We start from the raw sequence: 17,749 nt of genomic DNA on the forward strand, positions 1-17,749 counted from the left end.
CAATCATTTGATTAGGCCTAGTTCTCCTGCCTACAGGACAGCTATGGGATTCTGAGACAAAACTCCATTTTGGCCTCCGGTCCCAGCTAAGACCTCTATGGTCCAGTGATGCTGTGATGCTCCAGGACAAGATTACACCAGCTAGGGCCGGGGATTTAGCTCAGTGGTTTTGCAGCCTGCTGTGCAAGCACAAGGACCCGAGTTCAATCCCAGGTACCCCCCCCAAAAAAAAGAAAAGAAAAGATTACACCAGCTGAAAACATTCTGGGAGGAACAAAATCTTCATCTACTCAGTTCCTCATTGTTCTTGGATTTCCACGGCCCCCATCATGTTACACTTTGTTTATTCCAATGTGAGAACTCTCTGCAAGTCATTTATTACATTTGTTTCTCCAGATGTACTGAAGTAGTGAATGAAAGGTGCATACACCTGGGGTTGGGGTCTTTTGTCTTTGCTGCCCAGAGCAGCACTATCAGGCCCAAAACTCAGCTTCTTCTCAAAGTCTCATTTTTTCTACCTTTTGTGTGTAATAAGTCAATTCGCCTTGTGTGGTCGTGGCTCAAAGGAGACTAGGACCTACTGCAGAGGTTCTAGTAACATCCCCTTTCCCTGCTCCCTACAGTCCTGAGATCAATCCCAGGTACCAAAAGAAGAGAAAAGACAGAAAGAAAGAAAAACACTAACAGCACAAGTTCATCCATCCCTGTAACTCAGGAAGGGGACAAAAGTCCCAGAGACTCTAAGGGTTTCCTCCACACCACTCTCAGAAAGGTTACCACCCAACATCAAACCCACAGACGTGGCCTTCCCAAGCTACAGAGAAGGGTGGTCACCAAAAAGAGGGGAAAAAAAGAAAGGCTCTAAATTCCCTAAGTATAGTGTGCACTGTAGTTCTGTTTTATATATTATGTATTTCTTTCAAAATGTGTACCAATAAATGGAACCAAATGGTCCTTCTGCCCTCTCACATACAAGTTTTTGGTTCACAGATTTCACTACATTTCACATTAAGCAACAAGTTAAAATAGCAACTATTCATACTAGCCAAAGACAGGAACAACCCAAATGACCACCAACAGATGGATAAATTGTAGTCTATCCTTAGAGTGGAATATTATTCAATGATAAAAAGGAATAAAGTCCTGATTCATGTTACAACATAGATGGTAAAACAGGCCAACCAAAAGGCCACGTAGCTGGGCATAGTAGCACACACCTATAATCCCAGCACTCAGGAGGCTGAGGCAGGAGGATCATTACAAATTTGATGCCATCCTGGGCTACACAATGAGTTCAAGGCCAGCCTGAACTACATGGTGAGACTCTGTCTCAAGAAAACCAAAACCAGAAAGAAGGAGGAGGGGCAGGCAAAAAGGCCACATAATAAGTGATTCAACTTATTTAAATTTAACTAGATTAGCTAAATCCAGAGATAAAAGTAGCTTAGTGATTACCAGGGGCTGGGGAAGATGGGATTGGTTCTTCTTTTGGAGTGATAAAAAAGTTCTAGAACTAGAGGTCATCATTCTACAACACTGTGAATACACCAAATGCCACTGAATTACTCACTTTAAAATGTCTACATCAGGGCCGGGGATTTAGCTCAGTGGTTCCATCGCCTGCCTCGCAAGTGGAAGGAACCGAGTTCGATCCCAGGTACCAAAAAAAAAAAAAAAAAAAAAAAAGTCTACATCAGTAAATTTTGTGTGTGATTTACAATTTAAAAAATAGCTGGGCAAGGACCGGGGATTTAGCTCAGTGGTTTTGCCACCTGCTGCATAAGCGCAAGGATCTGAGTTCAATCCCCGGTACCAAAAAAAAAAAAACAAAAAAAACTTAAAAAATAGCTGGGAATGATGGCGCACACCTGTAATCCCAGCCAGCACTCGGAGGCTGAGGCAGGAGGATTGCCTTGAGTTCAAAGCCAGCCTGAATACATGAGACCCTATCTCAAAAAAATTAATCTAAATCAAGATTTTGTGGGCCAGGAATTTAGCTCAGTGGCACTGCGCCTTCCTTGCAAGCACAAGGTCCTGAGAGTTCGATCCCTGGTACAAAAAAAAAAAAAAAAAAAAAAATGTGTAAAAATGATCATTATTCCACAATTTAGAAGTCAGCTTTTAGCTGGGAATGGTGGTGCACATCTGTAATCCCAGCACTCAGGAGGCTGAGGCAGGAGGATCACTGTGAGTTTGAGGCCAGTCTGTGCTAGATAATGAGACCCTATCTCAAAAAACAAAAATAAACAAAATCAGCTTTGAACACAGAGTGTATGAAAATCAGAATTAAGAGGACTGGTGGTCAATCTTCACTTATAAAGTTTGCAAAAAATCTGTGTCTGGGCCAGGGATTTAGCTCAGTGGTGCCACCGCCTGCCTCAAAAGTACAATGTTCCGAGTTCGATCCCTGGTACCAAAAAAAAAAAAAAAAAAAAGTCTGTGTCTGAACCAGGCATGGTGACACACACTTGTGATCCCAGTATTCTGAAAGGCTGAAGAGGGAGGTTAGCAAATTCAAACCCAGGTTTCGCCACCTGCTGTGCAAGTGCAAGAACCAGAGTTCGATCCCCGGTACCAAAAAAAAAAAATTCAAACCCAGCCTGGGCAATTTAGAGGACCCTGTCTCAAAAGGAGTGGAGGATAAAGCTCAGTGTGAAGGCCTCGGGTTGAAACACCATTACTGGAAAAAAAAAAAGTTGGTTAGGTTTACATATTGAAATGTTTATCTTTAAAGTCTGGAATGTGCCTTTAAATATTTGGAGGGGGGACTAGATTAAAATTATTAATGCTGGGCCGGGGATTTAGCTAAGTGGTCCCGCTGCCTGCCTCCCAAGCGCATGGTCCTGAGTTTGATCCCCATACCTAAATAAATAAATAAATAGTCTGCTAACTCCTTTTTTTGTTTGTTTTGGTTTTTGTTTTGTTTTGTTTTTTTGGTACCAGGTATCGAACTCGGGTCCTTGCACTTGTGCAGCAGGTGGCAGAACCACTGAGCTAAATCTCCAGCCCTGTTTTGTTTTGTTTTTTGAGACAGGGTCTTGCTTTGTAATTCAGGCTGGCCCTGAACTCACTATGTAGCCCAGGCTGGCCCTGAACTTGCAGTGATCTTCCTGCCTCAGCCTCCCAAGTGCTAGGATGGTTCACTAACTACGGATGAAATATTTTATTTATAAGCAAGTTTTCCAGGAACCTTCCACACCCTGAGCCCAACGGTTCAGGGTCACAGGTCTCTCCACAGGCCACACAAAGGGCTCCTCAGAAATTAACTAGAGCCCCAGTTCAGACCACCAGGCAGTACCGCAGGAAGATGTCTGGTTCAGATCCTCATACTACAAACCAACATGATAACCAAACCTCAAGATGTATGCTCAAAATTCAACTGTCAGTGAGGTCCAAGCAATATCTAGAAATGAGGGGATCCTTCAACAAAATGCCTCAAACAAGAGCCCCAGGAACAACACCCTCAAATAAAATGTAAACAGCCACCACCAGGCCTCAAGGATGAAGGAAAAAGATCTCCCTAGATAGAGTAGGAAGGTGATACAGTAATTGCCTATTCACTTGCCTCTCCTGCTCCCTCTTCTAAACCAGACTTGCAGGGGAAGCAGACAGGAGTCTCTCTCATTTCCTGTTTCATTCCCAGTGTCTAGGAAAATGCACACCAGAGATGTTTGATTACATGCCTGTTGTGTCACCCTGACTTTCGATGGATACAGTTGTAAAGGTCCACCATAAAGACCTGCTTTTCACAAACTCCAATGCAAGACAGGGCAGAAGGCACCAGAAGTTGGGTGCCAGAAAAGGAGAGAATGGGAGACAAGGAGTCAGAGCACAAACAATACCACCTAAAATAGCATCAGAGATACTGCAGAGCATAAAGACCTGGGTCAGAAGAGAAGCAGGGACAGTGTGTGTCAGGCAGAGGCAGAAGAGTCTGAACAACAGTCTGGAGACAAGAAGTGGGTGTAGAGTCCAAGGGGTGAGGAGTAGAGTACAAAATAGGGAAGGGGCAAGTTCAATCATCCTGAACATAGGACACTGCCACTACTGGACTCTTCGTAAGCCTGTTTTCCCAGGAGTGGAGACCAGACAATAAAAGGGAATGAGTAGGCACCACAGAGAGGGCTGGGGCCCAAAGAGAACTGGTACATGCAGGCCCCATCTAGAGATGGTGCCCAGTACTGGCTCTGACCCATTGTTGCCAGGCAACAGAGCAACCCTGGCTGCCAAGTGTTCTGATTTGTCCATGAAGCTGCAAGTGTGGATGGCTATGCAAGATCTCCTGATTTTAATGTTGGCAACTATAGTAGGCGAATAATGGTCTCCCAAAGATGACCACATCCTAATCCTGTAATCTGTGAATGTCAGACTACATGGCAAAGGGGAATTAAGGTAGAAAATAGAATTAGTTTCTAATCAGCTGACTTTAAATAGGGAGATACATTGGGCTCAAGTTAATCACAAGAGTCCTTCAAACTGAACTGGGAGGTTGCAGAGTCAGAGATGCTGTGAGCTAGATGGGACAGTCACAGCTGGCTATGAGGACAAAAGGGGCATGAACCAAGAAAAATGGCCTAGAACAGTGGTGACTAACCTATGGCACGCATGCTGCAGCTGGCACCCAAAGCCCCCTCTGTTGGCATGTAAGCCAAGTAGCCCCAGCAACCAAGCATCAGATAACAGTTGTTTAACTGTAGTATTGCCACTTAGCAATAAATAAGTGGGTTTTGGGTTGTAGTCTGGGCACTCTGTTTCTTTTTATTTATCTATTTTTTGAGTCAGGGTCTCGCTGACCTTGAACTCACTACGCAGCCCAGGCTGCCCTAAAACTCGTGGTAATCCTCCTGCCTCAACCTCCTGAATGCTGGGATTACACAGCTGTGTACGACCATGCCCGGTCTTGGGCATCTGGTTTCTGCTACCAGCCCCTTTTGTTCATGCCCCTTTTGTCCTCATAGCCAACTGTGACCGTCCCGTCTATCTCACAGCATCTCTGACTGACTCTGCGACCTCCCATTTCCAGTTTGAAGGACTCGTGATTACCTTGAGCTACTAGCCTAAAAGATGGACAAAGCAGAGATGGATTCTCCCTGAGAGCCTCCCAGAAGAATCCAGCCATGAGGACACAATGATTTTATCTCAGACCCATGCTGGATCTCTGGCCTACACAGCTGTGATGTTCTAAAAAGCAGTTAGTGGTCAGCTGATACAGCACTGGCAGGAAACTAATGCAGCATTAGCCCAGTGTTAACATTCAAAAAGAAGCAGAGTACATACAGCCAAACAAGACATTTCTATGGTCTTGATCCACCCACACATTTTCTCTAGTCCAGACCCAGGAGCCTCAGCACCCAGCACAGATCTAGACACAGTGGCTCTCTGGCATGTCCCAATCAGGATGTATCTTCTCTTTTTTGTTACCAGGGATGGAACTCGGGAGCTTGAGCTTGCGAGGCAGGTCACGGACCCACTGAGCTAAATCTCCGGCCCCGGATATACCTTCTCTTTACCACATGGTCATAAATTCTGTAGGCATTTCTGGAAAACAGAGTTCTAGCTCCTAGGGCCGGGCTCATCTGTAGCACCAGGCCATCACCAAGCTGTCACACTGATCCTGAGAAATTGGTCTGGAGGACAGGGTAGGACAGCAACTCCTTCCAACACCACCTTTCTCACTTGGATAGAAAAGAGAGCTGTGGAGGTCCTCTGCGAGAAACCTCAGCTCCTCCCTCGATGCCCCCTACAGCAAGGAGGCCACTTTGGAACACTTTTCCAATGAGCTCTTTTGACTTCCCTACTTTTTTTTTTTTTTTTTTTGGAGATAGGGTCTCACTATATAGTATAGGCTGACCCTGAACTTAACTATGTAGCCCAGGCTGGCCTCGAACTCATGGCAACCCTCCTGCCTCAGCTTCCCGAGTGCTGGGATTATAAGGCATGCACCACCACTCCCAGCTTTGACTTCCCTACTTTCATCAGAGCACAGCTGCTCTGATTAGAATAGGGTAGAGGACCCACAGCCCTGTCCACTCACCACTACAAGGCTGTGCGAAAACCACAGCTCACAAGTCAAATCTTGCCCAGCTCTCATCAATCCCCGTCTGGGCAGCTTGTGGGCCTCTGCCACATGTCTAGCCCTTCTTCCTCATCACTCAGCCCTGGGTGCCTTCAGGCCTCTGCACATACACACAGCACTACCGGCCTGGTTCCAACACCTCTGTCCTCTAAGAACTCTCATTTTTTCCTTCAAGATTCAACTTCCAGATCATTTCTTCAGAAGCATCTGGTCCCCAGATTCCATTCTGTGTCTGATACTGCTTTCCAAACTTCTGTATGAGCTCTGCTTTCCAGGGCAATGTTACTTGTTCTCTACACCAGGAGCCATGCTCTGCAGACTCAGAGCTATCTGAGGGTAGAGACCCACTTTTATTCATTCATATATCCAGATGAGATCGGACACATTCAGGATGGTATGGCTGTACACTCATTCATATATCCAAGACAGAGTACATAATGCCTATGTGCTCAACACGCATTAGTGAATAAAATGGACTATTAATTTTTGTCCAAAATACCACACATGATAACATTACAACATGTATTAAATGTATCATGTAAACCTCACTTCCAATTTTCGACTAGTAAAGCGAATCTATCTAAATTAGAAACTCTATGGTACAACTATCTCTAATAAAACTACTTTAAAGAAATGCAGGTTTAGTGTTTTTTTGAGATGGGGTCTCCCTATATAGTCCGGGGTGGTCTTGAACTGTGTAGCCCAGGATAGCCTCAAACTCATGGTGATCATCCTGCCTCAGCCTCCCCAATGCTAGGATTACAGGTGTGCACCACTACACCCAGCCAAGAAATGCAGTTTTAAATTTTGTTAAGTATTGCCTGCTGTGATTGTCATTATTCAGAGTATGGGAAAGAACCTGGCTGCCAAGCTTGAATGAACAGATAAAAACCTGCTTGGGGCCGGGGATTTAGCTCAGTGGTTTCGGTGCCTGCTACGCAAGCACAAGGGCCCGAGTTCGATCCCTGATACAAAAAAAGAACCTGCTCTGCCGGCTAGATGCCTAGTACTCAGGTGGGGAGGCAGATTACCAAACAGGTGGATGACAACCTCCCTTCCTGCCCTCACCTTTACTCTCTGCCAAACTACCCTCTTCTCCAAGGAGGCTCAGAGGTGTCAGTCTCTCTGGCCCGATCCCCCTCCTCGGCAGCCCTATCTCTTTTCTGGAGCCCATCCACAGTGACTCTAGCAGAGCTCAGGCTCCCAGCACCCACACCTCATTACTGCAAAGGCTTCCTCTTCTCTCTAGCTCCAATTTCCTCCCACCTTCCAATCTCTGACACTCCTAGAGGCTCCCCTGAGCACAAAGCTCAATTCTCAACCCACATAGACCATTAGAAATGTCTGGGGAACTTCTAAAAATTACTGACTCCACCTTGATTGGTCTAGGGTGGGGCCCCAGCCAGAAGCATTTTTTAAAAGCTTTCCAAACCACGTGGTTTGCAGGTGCAACTAGGGATAAGAACTGCAGGCTCTCAGGGTGTCAACTATAAACTTCTCAGTGAGCACTGAGGCCCCCCACCTCTCCCCAAACAAAGCTAGATTATGGCCTCATTTCACACCTGGTCTGTACAACTTTGATACAGCCACTCTCATGAAGCCAGCCTGGGCCAGGCCCTCAACCACAGGAAGATAGGATGTACTCCACTGTGCAGCTACTGCCAGAGGTCCCCTTTCCCCCACAATGCAGCTGGTACACGTCTCAAGACCTGCCTTGGTCCTCACTTACAATAAAAACTTACTCACAATAAAATCACATCCTAAGGCTGCTGCCTCATCAGAGCTGGGGACCATCTGGCTACTGAAGTCCTCACTGTATCCAGCAGGCATCCCCAGGGCAAAGCTGCTTAAAAGCCTGCACACACACAGGTGGGCAAGCACAGACAAAAATGCATATTCTCACAAACATACCCTAGCACCACATACAGGCTCACCTCAAGCTTGCTGCCTTCTGTTCCCTAGTTCCGAAATGCTTTCGCATCTGCTTTCCCTCAGGAATAAAGGGGTTCATGTTTCTTCAAAGCACAGCTCAACTCCTATCTACTCTCTGACACCTTCCCTAATTCTTAGATTTTTTTTCATCCTTGATCTCTTGACAATAAAAATCACAGCTCAACAGACCGCTAGCTACTAATTGTCTCACAAATGTTAACTTTTTCTTCACAATTAGACTACACTCATGGTGGCAAGAAACATGGCATTCATTTACAACCAGTAATCTGAAGAGATCATGTGTTCCATACAGGCTGACAAAGACCTCAGTTATTCTGCCCTACTGTCACAAAACTGTCCTTGAAATACCCATCTATAATCTCTACATCTCCTGGCTGCCTCTCATAAAAGTGGCATAAAAATTCTTTTTCTGATCATGTTTCCCAAATATTTTGATCCAAAGTAGAGTCATTAGCCAGGCGTGGTGGCACATACCCATAATTCCAGCACTTGGAAGGCTAAAGCAGGAGGATTACCCAGAGTTCAAGGCCAGCCTGGGCTACATAGTGAGCTCAAAGCCAGCCTAAACTACACAGCAAGACCCTGCTTCCAAAAGACAAAACAAAAACAAACAAAAAAGTAGAGTCATTATAGTCCCAGGACAGTTCTGGATATCAAACAGGCATACAGACAGGGCAGCACCTGCCTCACAAGGTCCTGAGTTTGATCCCCAGTACCAAAATACAACAACAAAAATAAAAACAGGCACACAGAGGACTTCACTTTCAAGAAAATATGAATCAGGGCCAGGGATTTAGCTCAGTGGTTCTGCCACCTGCCTTGCAAGCTCGAGTCCCAAGTTCAATCCCCGGTACCAAAAAAAAAAAAAAAAAGAAAGTATGAATCATGTCTAGCCTGTCAGCATTCCTTTAATCCTATGACTTTTAGGGGTGGGGAAGGGGTCCGTCGTTGTCATTGAACAGCAATGTTTTGCTCTCATTTTTTCACATTAGTCTTAAAGAGTACACTAACAAACTAGTCCAAACCCCTAGGGCCTCTTACAAGTGCAGGGCAGGTATCAACACAGAGCTGTTTACCATCCTCTGAACAAGACCTACAGACCGTTTTCAAACCTTGGGAAAGTACCCACACCCCAGCCTCCCTGGGGCATTGCAAGACCAGAGAAAACCACCCACTGGCTAGAACTCATATGTTAATTACCAAAATAGGGAGGAGATACTTTATATTTTTACTTACAAGTAACTTTTTAAGCATACCAAGCTCATCTGCATAAATTTCATCACTGTTTTAACAGTCATCACTAGAGCGTGTTTGTTTGGTTTTCTGTTGTTTCAGGCAGGATCTCGCTCTGTACTTCAGGCTAACCTTGAACTCACTACATAGCACAACACTACATAGCTGGTCTCAAATTTACAGCAATGCTCCTTCCTCAGCCTTCCAAGTGCTGGCATTACAGGAGTGTACTACCATGCCTGGCCAGAGCATTATTTTAGTCTTAGTACTCATGTACAGTGTGCAGAGCTTCACCATTACAAAGGAAAAAGAAATTGTCCTCTCCTCTCAAAAAGCAATCTGGCCAATTATTCTAACAGCTTTGTAAACAAAAACCCCTACCAGCCCACACAGACTTTCTCCCAGCCAACCTAGCTGAAGTATCCACAGGTTCCTAATATATGTAACCAGGTATATGTAACCAGGCTGCTTAGAATCATAGAATTTACTTTTCTGGTCCTGGACAGGGAGGTGAGGTGTTGTCATAGAAATGACTATAAGGGGCTGGGGATATAGCTGAGCAGCAACAAGCCTGCCTGGCAAGCACAAGGTCCTGAGTGCAATGCCCAGTACCAAAAAAAAAAAAAAAAGACTATATAAAGCTGTAAAATCAGAAGATGTGGGACTGAATTCAGTACTACCAGCCACTGGCTGGGTACACATGGCCAAGCTTTTCTTCAAGCCTTGGCGTGCTCATCTGTGAAGTGCCTACCCCTTGGGGCTGTGAAGGAACAGTTAAGTGATGGGAGCACCTGGCACCCTGCAGGGTGAGGGAGTACAAACAGCGTGGTTCCGAGTCTAAAACAGATGGCAGCAAATACCAACTGGGGCACTCACTGACTGGTTGTATAGCCTGGAGCAGGTTGCTGAAGCCCTCTATCTTGTGGTTTTTTTCAAATGCCAAAAGAGAAATGGGCCAAGCATGGTGATACACACCTGTAATCCCAACACTAAGGGAGGCTGAGGCAGGAGAATCACTGGGAGTTCAAGGCCAGTCTGGGGTATACAGTGAGTTCAAGGCCAGCCTGAACTGCACAGTGAGACTGTCTCAGAAGGCGGGAAGTCGGGGAGAAAGGGAGAAAGGGAGGAAGGGAGGAAGGGAGGAAGGGAGGGAGGGAGGGAGGAAGGGAGGAAGGGAGGAAGGGAGGGAGGGAGGGAGGGAGGGAGGGACAGAGGGAAGCTGGGCAGCTGGGCTTGGTAGCACAACCCTATAAAATCCCAGCTACCTGCAGGGTGAGTGAGGCAGAAGGATCACATATTTGAAGCCAGTCTGGTCAACTTAGTGAGATCCTGCCTCAGAAGAAAAGATAAAAATGGCTGGGAAGTAACTTGGTGGTGAATTGTTTGCCTAACTTGGGCAAGGTCCTGGGGTTCCCTATCCAGCAGGGTGAGGGGTGCCGATTGTGATAGACCTTGCAAGATCAATCTGGAAAATTAAATGAAGTATTACACATAAAAAGAGTAACTAGGACATGGTATAGAAGAGACATCAAAAACCATCACAACTCATACATCCACATAACCATGTTTGTTGAGGGGGTTGTTTTTTGGTGGAGTTTTTGTTTGTTTTTAAGCTCACTATGTAGTCCAGCCTCACCTCAAACATACCATGCAGCCCATATGTGTGTGTGTTTCCAAAGCCTAAACACCAAAGAATATTAAAATCAATTTGAATTGTTAGAAGGAGTGACTGCCATTAATACCCGTGGTCCATCCCTAGTGGTCCATGGGATTTGGCTGAGACCTGCCACCACCACTGCCAACCTCTTCACCTCTTCAAGTTATTTCTAGCAGTTGCCTCAACAGTGAACCTCCCGTCAAATGTGTGAGAACGATGAACTCATTGCTTTTTTGAAGGCCACTGACATTTCACATTCTCTCTAAAGAGGGTAACATTCCTATGAAGCCACTTAAGTTATAATTACAATACAAACTTCTGAGAATCCAAGTTTCCTTTCCCAATGTCACACCACCATCTTCAGAGCAATATTTAGAAGCAGTTCAGAGGCAAAAGGAAGTGTCATTTTGAGTTTCCTCTATATAACCAGGCAGCACTGGGTTCCTACACTAATTTTTTTTTTCCCCAGTGCTGGGAATTGAAACTAGGGCTTTGTGCAGGCTGGGCAAGTGTTCTATCACTAAATATTGAGCATCTTTTTCTTCAGTCCTCAGGCCAGGGTTCCCAGTGTAGTTCCCAGACTGGCAACATCAGTAGCACTTGAAGGGTGGTTCAAAATGCACATTCTCAGGCCTTACCTACTGAATCAGAAACTCTAGGTTAGAGCCTGCCCACTACTGAACCAGCCTCCTGGGTGATTCTAATGCATGCCAGTGTGAATCTATTCCATAAAATGGTCATTTCTAGACCCATGTCAGAGAAGAGGAAACCAAAGCTCAATGATTGAGATGTCCCAAGCTACCCAGCCAGGATGTTTATTAGCACCCACATCTGATTCTAGAGCAATGTGAAGCATAGCCTTTGTAGCCAAATTGTCTGTGCCATTTGGTACTCAGCTACTGACCTGCGGCAGTGTGACATTACCACAGAGGGGTAGGAGCTAGAGGAAAGATGCAGGCACTCAAAAGTGATTAATTATAAATGCTTTTAAATCCACATCATGCATTAGACCTAGATGGCCAGCCATCTCCCAGGATGAGCCTATTTTTCCCTGTGCTATTGATAAGTTGGGTTACATGACCAGGAGATGGGAGTTCCTTTATTTACAGCTCTCTGAGTGCCCAATTCCTTGCACTGCTCTGAACAGAAAGAGAATTAAATTACCTGTTCCATCTGTAGAACAGGCTTAAAAGTGCAATATACACTAGACCAGGACCAAGAGAAAACAGAACCAGGAAAAAACCTTTCAGTACTCAGGAACAAAGCAGACTTTAGTACCCAGGAACACTGGGAATGAGTCACCAAAAAGAATCCAACACATATAGGGAGTATTGTAACAATGTTGCAGATCTGGTTCAAAGGAGGTAGGCTTTTTTTTCTTTTAATCAAACCCTAAATCTACCGTCTGTCAGATAAACTGGTCCATTAAATTACTGACATTCAAACCAGTGTTTCATAGATCCTAAGGTTAGAAGAAAGCCAGAAATCTCTCATTCCAGTTCCCAACCATCTAAGTAAACCCGACAGTGATTTCAGATCACAGATCCATCCAATAAGGTAATGAATGTCCATTATTCTGCAGCATTTTCTATGGCAGGGGCTGGCATAGAAGGAACCCAGGTCTGGGAATCACAGACCTCAGTTTAAATCCTGGCTCTGCCAAGTTCCTCTCACGTTACTTAACCTCTCTTGGGTCTCAGGTTTTCCATTCACAGATGGGTGGTAATCACTATGTTATATGCCAATGTGAAATTATAATGATTGTTTCTCTCTGGTTTTCTTTTTTTTTTGGTACCGGGTATTGAGCTCAGAACCTTGAGTTTTTGAGGCAGGTGGTGGAACCACTGAGCTAAATCCCCGACCCTCTCTCTGGTTTTCTTTTTCTTTTTTTTGTGGTACTGGGGATTGAACTCTGGACCTTGTGCTTGCAAGGCAGGCATGGTGCCATTGAGCTAAATCCCCGGCCCTCTCTCTGGTTCTCTTAAAGGCCACTGAAACAGCTTTCAAGATTTCTGAACATGAGCCAGGTGTGGTGGCACATGGTTTATAAATCCTAGTACTGTGGGAGGTTGAGGCAGGAGGATCACAAATTCGAGCCCAGTCTGGACAACTTAGCAACTTATCAAAACACTGTCTCAAAATAAAAAATAAAAAAGAGCCAGGTCTCAGTTCGAAGGGCCTAGGTTCAGTCCCCAGGACCAAACTAAATAAATAAATAAAATCAGAACATGGAAAAGTTCTTGACTGGAAATAGGTAGAGTCAAACACAACCACAGAGGGAAGTGACTGAACATACACTTAATCGCACGCACACTTGTATCATTGTACTTAAGTTTCTATTTTTAGACACTATGAACAAGCTCATTAAGAAAAATATTCCACTGACTTACCAGAAAGCTTGTCAATTTTCAAAGCTTCAACAGATGGAATAGTCGTTTCACAGAGCATCTGACAACAAAATGTGCTCTCTCCACCCTCAACAATCTTAATTATATCATCCCACACCCCTTGCTAACTTGCAGTACATCTCTTCACCCCCGTAAGACTCAGTTTCTCAAATATTCTGGAGTTCCACACACCTGTTCAAAATCCCAGCCTCATCATTTACTGTGATCTTAAACACATGGCATCTCAGTTTCCTCATCTCTAGGACGGAAAATAATACCTGTGTGACTGGCACATGGGGTGCTGGATCAATAGTAGTGGTTTGTTGTTTTTTTTTGGTACCGGAGATCGAACTCAGGACCTTGCGCTTTCGAGGCAGGCGCTGGAACCACTGAGCTAAATCCCCAGCCCAACAGCCGTGGTTTATGCAAGAGCAAAACGGAACTGTGGAGAGCCTGTAGTAAGGAATCAATAAAAAATGTGTTCAACACAGATGCCAGGAGGAGCCGGCCATGGTAGCCTGCTCTGCTTTCTCTAGGTGTTGCCTTTTCTCTAATTTGGCCCAATCTCACTCTGCAGACCCAGTTACTCCTTCACTCTTCACTTTTATTTTCTCAAATACACCTGGCCACTGCTTAAAAAAAAAAGTGTTCTACTGCCTACAGGAATACTTATTACAGACCTTTACCAAACATCTATCCTATGTCACAGACTGAGTTAACCAGTAGAAAAGACAAGGCAACCACTGGCCTCAAAGATGTCAGAGTCAAAAAGGCCCCAAACACACAATGTGCAAAGCACTCCAATAGACTGTAGGATGGGGAGGCTAGGACAGCTGAAAAGGGTCCTGGTGGAGCTGGCTGGCAAAGACAGAAGTTTGTTTAACCAAACACATGAGTTAAAGGAATAGAACTACCTAATTCCTCATATCCTCTCCAATCTCAAATGCTTCAAATTCAAGCCCTTTGACTTCCCCAAGGCTCAGGGTCACTTAGGTAAGGCCATAAAATAATCATTCACATCCTATCTACATAGTGAGTTCAAGGCCATCTCAAAAAAACCAAAAAAGAAAGAAAGACAGACAGAAAGACAGACAGAAAGAAAGAAAGAACGAACTTTAAAGGGGGGGGGGGGTCCCAAAAGTATGACATGGAATTCCATGAATTTTTCATGAAATCCATTCTTTTAGCACTCTAGACCACAAAGAACTGGAAATTGCCAGTTTAGCTAATTTAAAAAAATAAAAAAGCCTTCCTTTACCTCAGGAAAAAAACCAAACCATTAAAATAAGAGTCCCAAACACTTTTCAACAACTTTTGTAGGACTCTTATCAGAATCTCAATTCTTGGGAAATCCACACCTCATTATAAAAGAAGGTTACATAAGAGGCAACCACATTTCTACAGAGGATTTCTACTAAGGAAGGGTCATTTTTCATGACTCTATACAGCATGCCAGGTATTATCAGTTGGAGGCATCAGTAAACCCCACAGGATTATCCAAGACTCCTGGTCCAGGAATTTGTGGGATGCAGGCAATCCTAATTCAGGCCTTACGGTAATGTACACTTTCCCAAACTATTAATAACAAATACCTACAAAAGAGTACCCCAATTTTAGAACTAGGAAAACAAACACTAACAATGTAAAAGAAAAAAAATGCAGGTAAAGATGAGAACATCTAAGTGGCCTCCCCAACACAGTAATTTGCCCTAACTAAGCACCTGAACAAGTACTGTTCAGAAACAAATTGGAGTCCCTTTTGGTGTTCATTTAAATACAGATGAAAACTTAATTATCAGTACAAACTCAATCACTGCTGTGCAGAATTTAGTATGTGATTTTGTCACCATCCACCATTCCTTATCTATAGCTACAAGATACGCATTTTCTGCCAAATCTGCGTTACAATACACAATGGGGGGCATGAAAACAATTAAAATTCATCTTTTTCAATCATGTCAACCCCCTGATCCAATCTCTTCTTTCTTGAGGTATTTTCTGGAGGCAGAAAGAATTTACACTTCTTATCTGTTCCTGCCCATTTTCTTGTGTAAATGTTAAAAATAAAAGGCAAGGGGTTGGAGAAATCCTGAACATCTCTCTTTTTAAAAAGTTATTAAGTGTTGTGGAAAAACAATGGAGACTGAGCTTCCAACTGCGGTACTGACACAGGATTGCTGTGTGACCTTGGGCAAATCACTGCATCTCCGGGCCTGAGTTTCCCTTAGTAAAAACGGAATGATAGTTAAGCCCCTTCCACTCTTAAAGCGGACTTCAAATTTGTTCCAAGTTACCACAACGGTGAAGGAGCCAAGAGGGACGACAGAGAAATGGCTTTCCCGGGCCCTGCTGGGGTTTCTAGGGAGCTCAAGCTGCCCCGTTGCAAAGCCACCGGGCCAACTTCAGATCGCAAACAAAAACCTGTTGGCACCAACTCCGCTAGGAAGATCCTGCCTCTCCCAAACGCTCCCGCTCCCGGGAGCCGCCCCAGGAGAAAAGACAGGAAGGGTCTCTAGGAAGATGCTGACCCTACGCACCCACTCAACCACCCCGACTAGCAAAGCAGGACCTCCGGCCCGGGTCTCTGCCGTCCCACGCGGAACAAAAGGCAGCTGGAACCTGGCTCTGCCACCCCCGTCCCCTCTGTGATGTGCGGGTGGAGGCTGGGGAGGAGGAACCTAGTCCCCCGGGAGGGAAAGGGGGCCCCATTCCAGCCCAAAGGAAAGGAATACAAGCCAAAATCCTGACCGAGAAGGGGGACCCCCTCCCCCGATTCCTGGAGGGAGGCCGGGCGGCGGCTCTGGACGGGGGCGGGAGACCAGGCTGGGCTCTAGAGGAAAGGGTGCCCGGCCCGGGAGGGGATGGAATGTACTCTGGGGAGGGGGGCGGCGTTGCTCCAAACTGAAGGGGCCTTTCGGACACCAGGGATATAAAAGGAAGCGCTCCCTGATAAGGAAACAAGGGTCTTTGCCGCGGAAAGCGGCATCCAGGTGGGGAAGGAGCCATGCTCCAGCCTGCGGGGCGGGGTCTGGTTAGAAAGAAGAGGATCCTTCTCAGAGTGGGGTCATGCTGGGGCTGGAGGATTGGAAGCTCTGAGGGGCTGCTGGGGTGAGGGCAGCCTGTGGCTCAAGAGCGTCCGCGCCCCGCGGAGGGAGAGGGCCAGCGCCCTAAGGCCCCGCTGGGGAGCTCAAGCTCCCCGAATTGCCGGCTCACCTCCGCTCCGCCGTTCCGGCGCGGATACGCGGCTGCGGCCGCCGGCAGCGCCGAAGAGACCGGGGCTACCCGAGCCCGCGGAGCTGCTGCCGCCGCCGCGTCTGGCTCCGTTTGACACCCACACACCAGCCAACATGGCGGCTGGGAGGGGGCGCGCCAATGGCGTGTGCGCGCCCGCCTGCCCCGCCCCTCCGCGGCCCCGCCCCTGCGACCCCACCGGAGCCCCGTCGAGGCCCCGCCCAGTTGCCCTACTACACCCCCCGCCCATGCGTGGCCCCGCCCCTCCACTGCCCAGAGTCCCCCTCCCAACCGTTTCCCCTCCGACCCCGCACAGACAGCCTGCCCTCCAACACTGCCCCGCAAACGACGCCCAAGTGCCCTGTTCAACCCCCAAATCCCAGGCGCCACGTTAATACCCTAACCCACATGCCCAGCACCCTTTGCTCAGACCTCTACAAATGCCCCCACCCCTGTATACCTCCGGCAACTCCACACACACCACCCTTAGCCTTACCCCCCAACTCACACCCTTGCCTCAGGCCCACAGGCACAGAACTCCGCCCCACCATACTCCAAAATAAACGCCTCCCTACTCTTGGAATTTGCATTTGAAACCACTGTGGAGAGAGGCTCCTCTTGGGAGGTGGAGATTGGACAGGGCTAGGGAGCCTCTGAGGCGCTGTCAAGGTTGATTTCTTGAGCTGCAAGTGTGTGCGTTTTGTGAAAATGCACGTTAGATGTGCACCATTCCGTGTGTGTTATAGTTCAATAAACTATACCCCCAAAATACTCTAGCAAGGGGCCCACATGCTTCACTAGATTGCCAAAGGGATTCATGAACTAAAAAGGTGGAAACCCCTGGTCACTGGGGATTTACAGAAACCCCGCATGCAGGGCACATGGTCTCACCCTCGCGCACACTTGTACACACACACACATGCAAGGCGAGCCATCTCTTCCCCTTGCTTATATCATCACCCACAAGGCATGTCCTGTGTGCCAGGCCATGTGCTGGGCCCAGAAAGAAACAGCCCTAAACCTGACACGTGCGGGACACAAGCCTGCCCTCTCAGAGATTTTCAGAGGGATCAGAACTGGAGGCTGCACCTCAAAGTTGGCTACCTGCTCTAGTCAAGACAAGCATCTGTAGAGACCCCTGGAGGTGGAGCTTGCAAGATGGGCAGAACATACCATCTCTATTGCCTCGGCAATATCAACGCTATGCTAAGC

The 17,749-nt window shown here is 46.4% G+C and overlaps 1 protein-coding gene across 4 annotated transcripts in view; it reads right to left on the reverse strand.

Annotated features, from left to right (window-relative positions):
* Epn2 (epsin 2) overlaps positions 1-16,726 on the reverse strand; it is a 111,521-nt gene extending 94,795 nt beyond the window's left edge. For 2 of the 4 annotated variants that reach the window (XM_004868775.4, XM_004868774.4), the window contains exon 1: positions 16,520-16,670. The gene's annotated coding sequence lies outside the window, so the exon portion shown is untranslated. Of the gene's footprint in view, positions 1-13,584; positions 14,433-16,519 lie in introns of those variants that run through there. The other 2 variants (XM_004868771.4, XM_013067065.3) reach the window with 2 other exon arrangements.
* Positions 16,727-17,749: the final 1,023 nt, after the last annotated feature.

This window comes from Heterocephalus glaber, unplaced genomic scaffold (assembly GCF_053883595.1).
Source record: "Heterocephalus glaber isolate CG9 unplaced genomic scaffold, H.glaber_assembly_v1.0 deba00001813, whole genome shotgun sequence".
NCBI lineage: Eukaryota > Metazoa > Chordata > Mammalia > Rodentia > Bathyergidae > Heterocephalus > Heterocephalus glaber.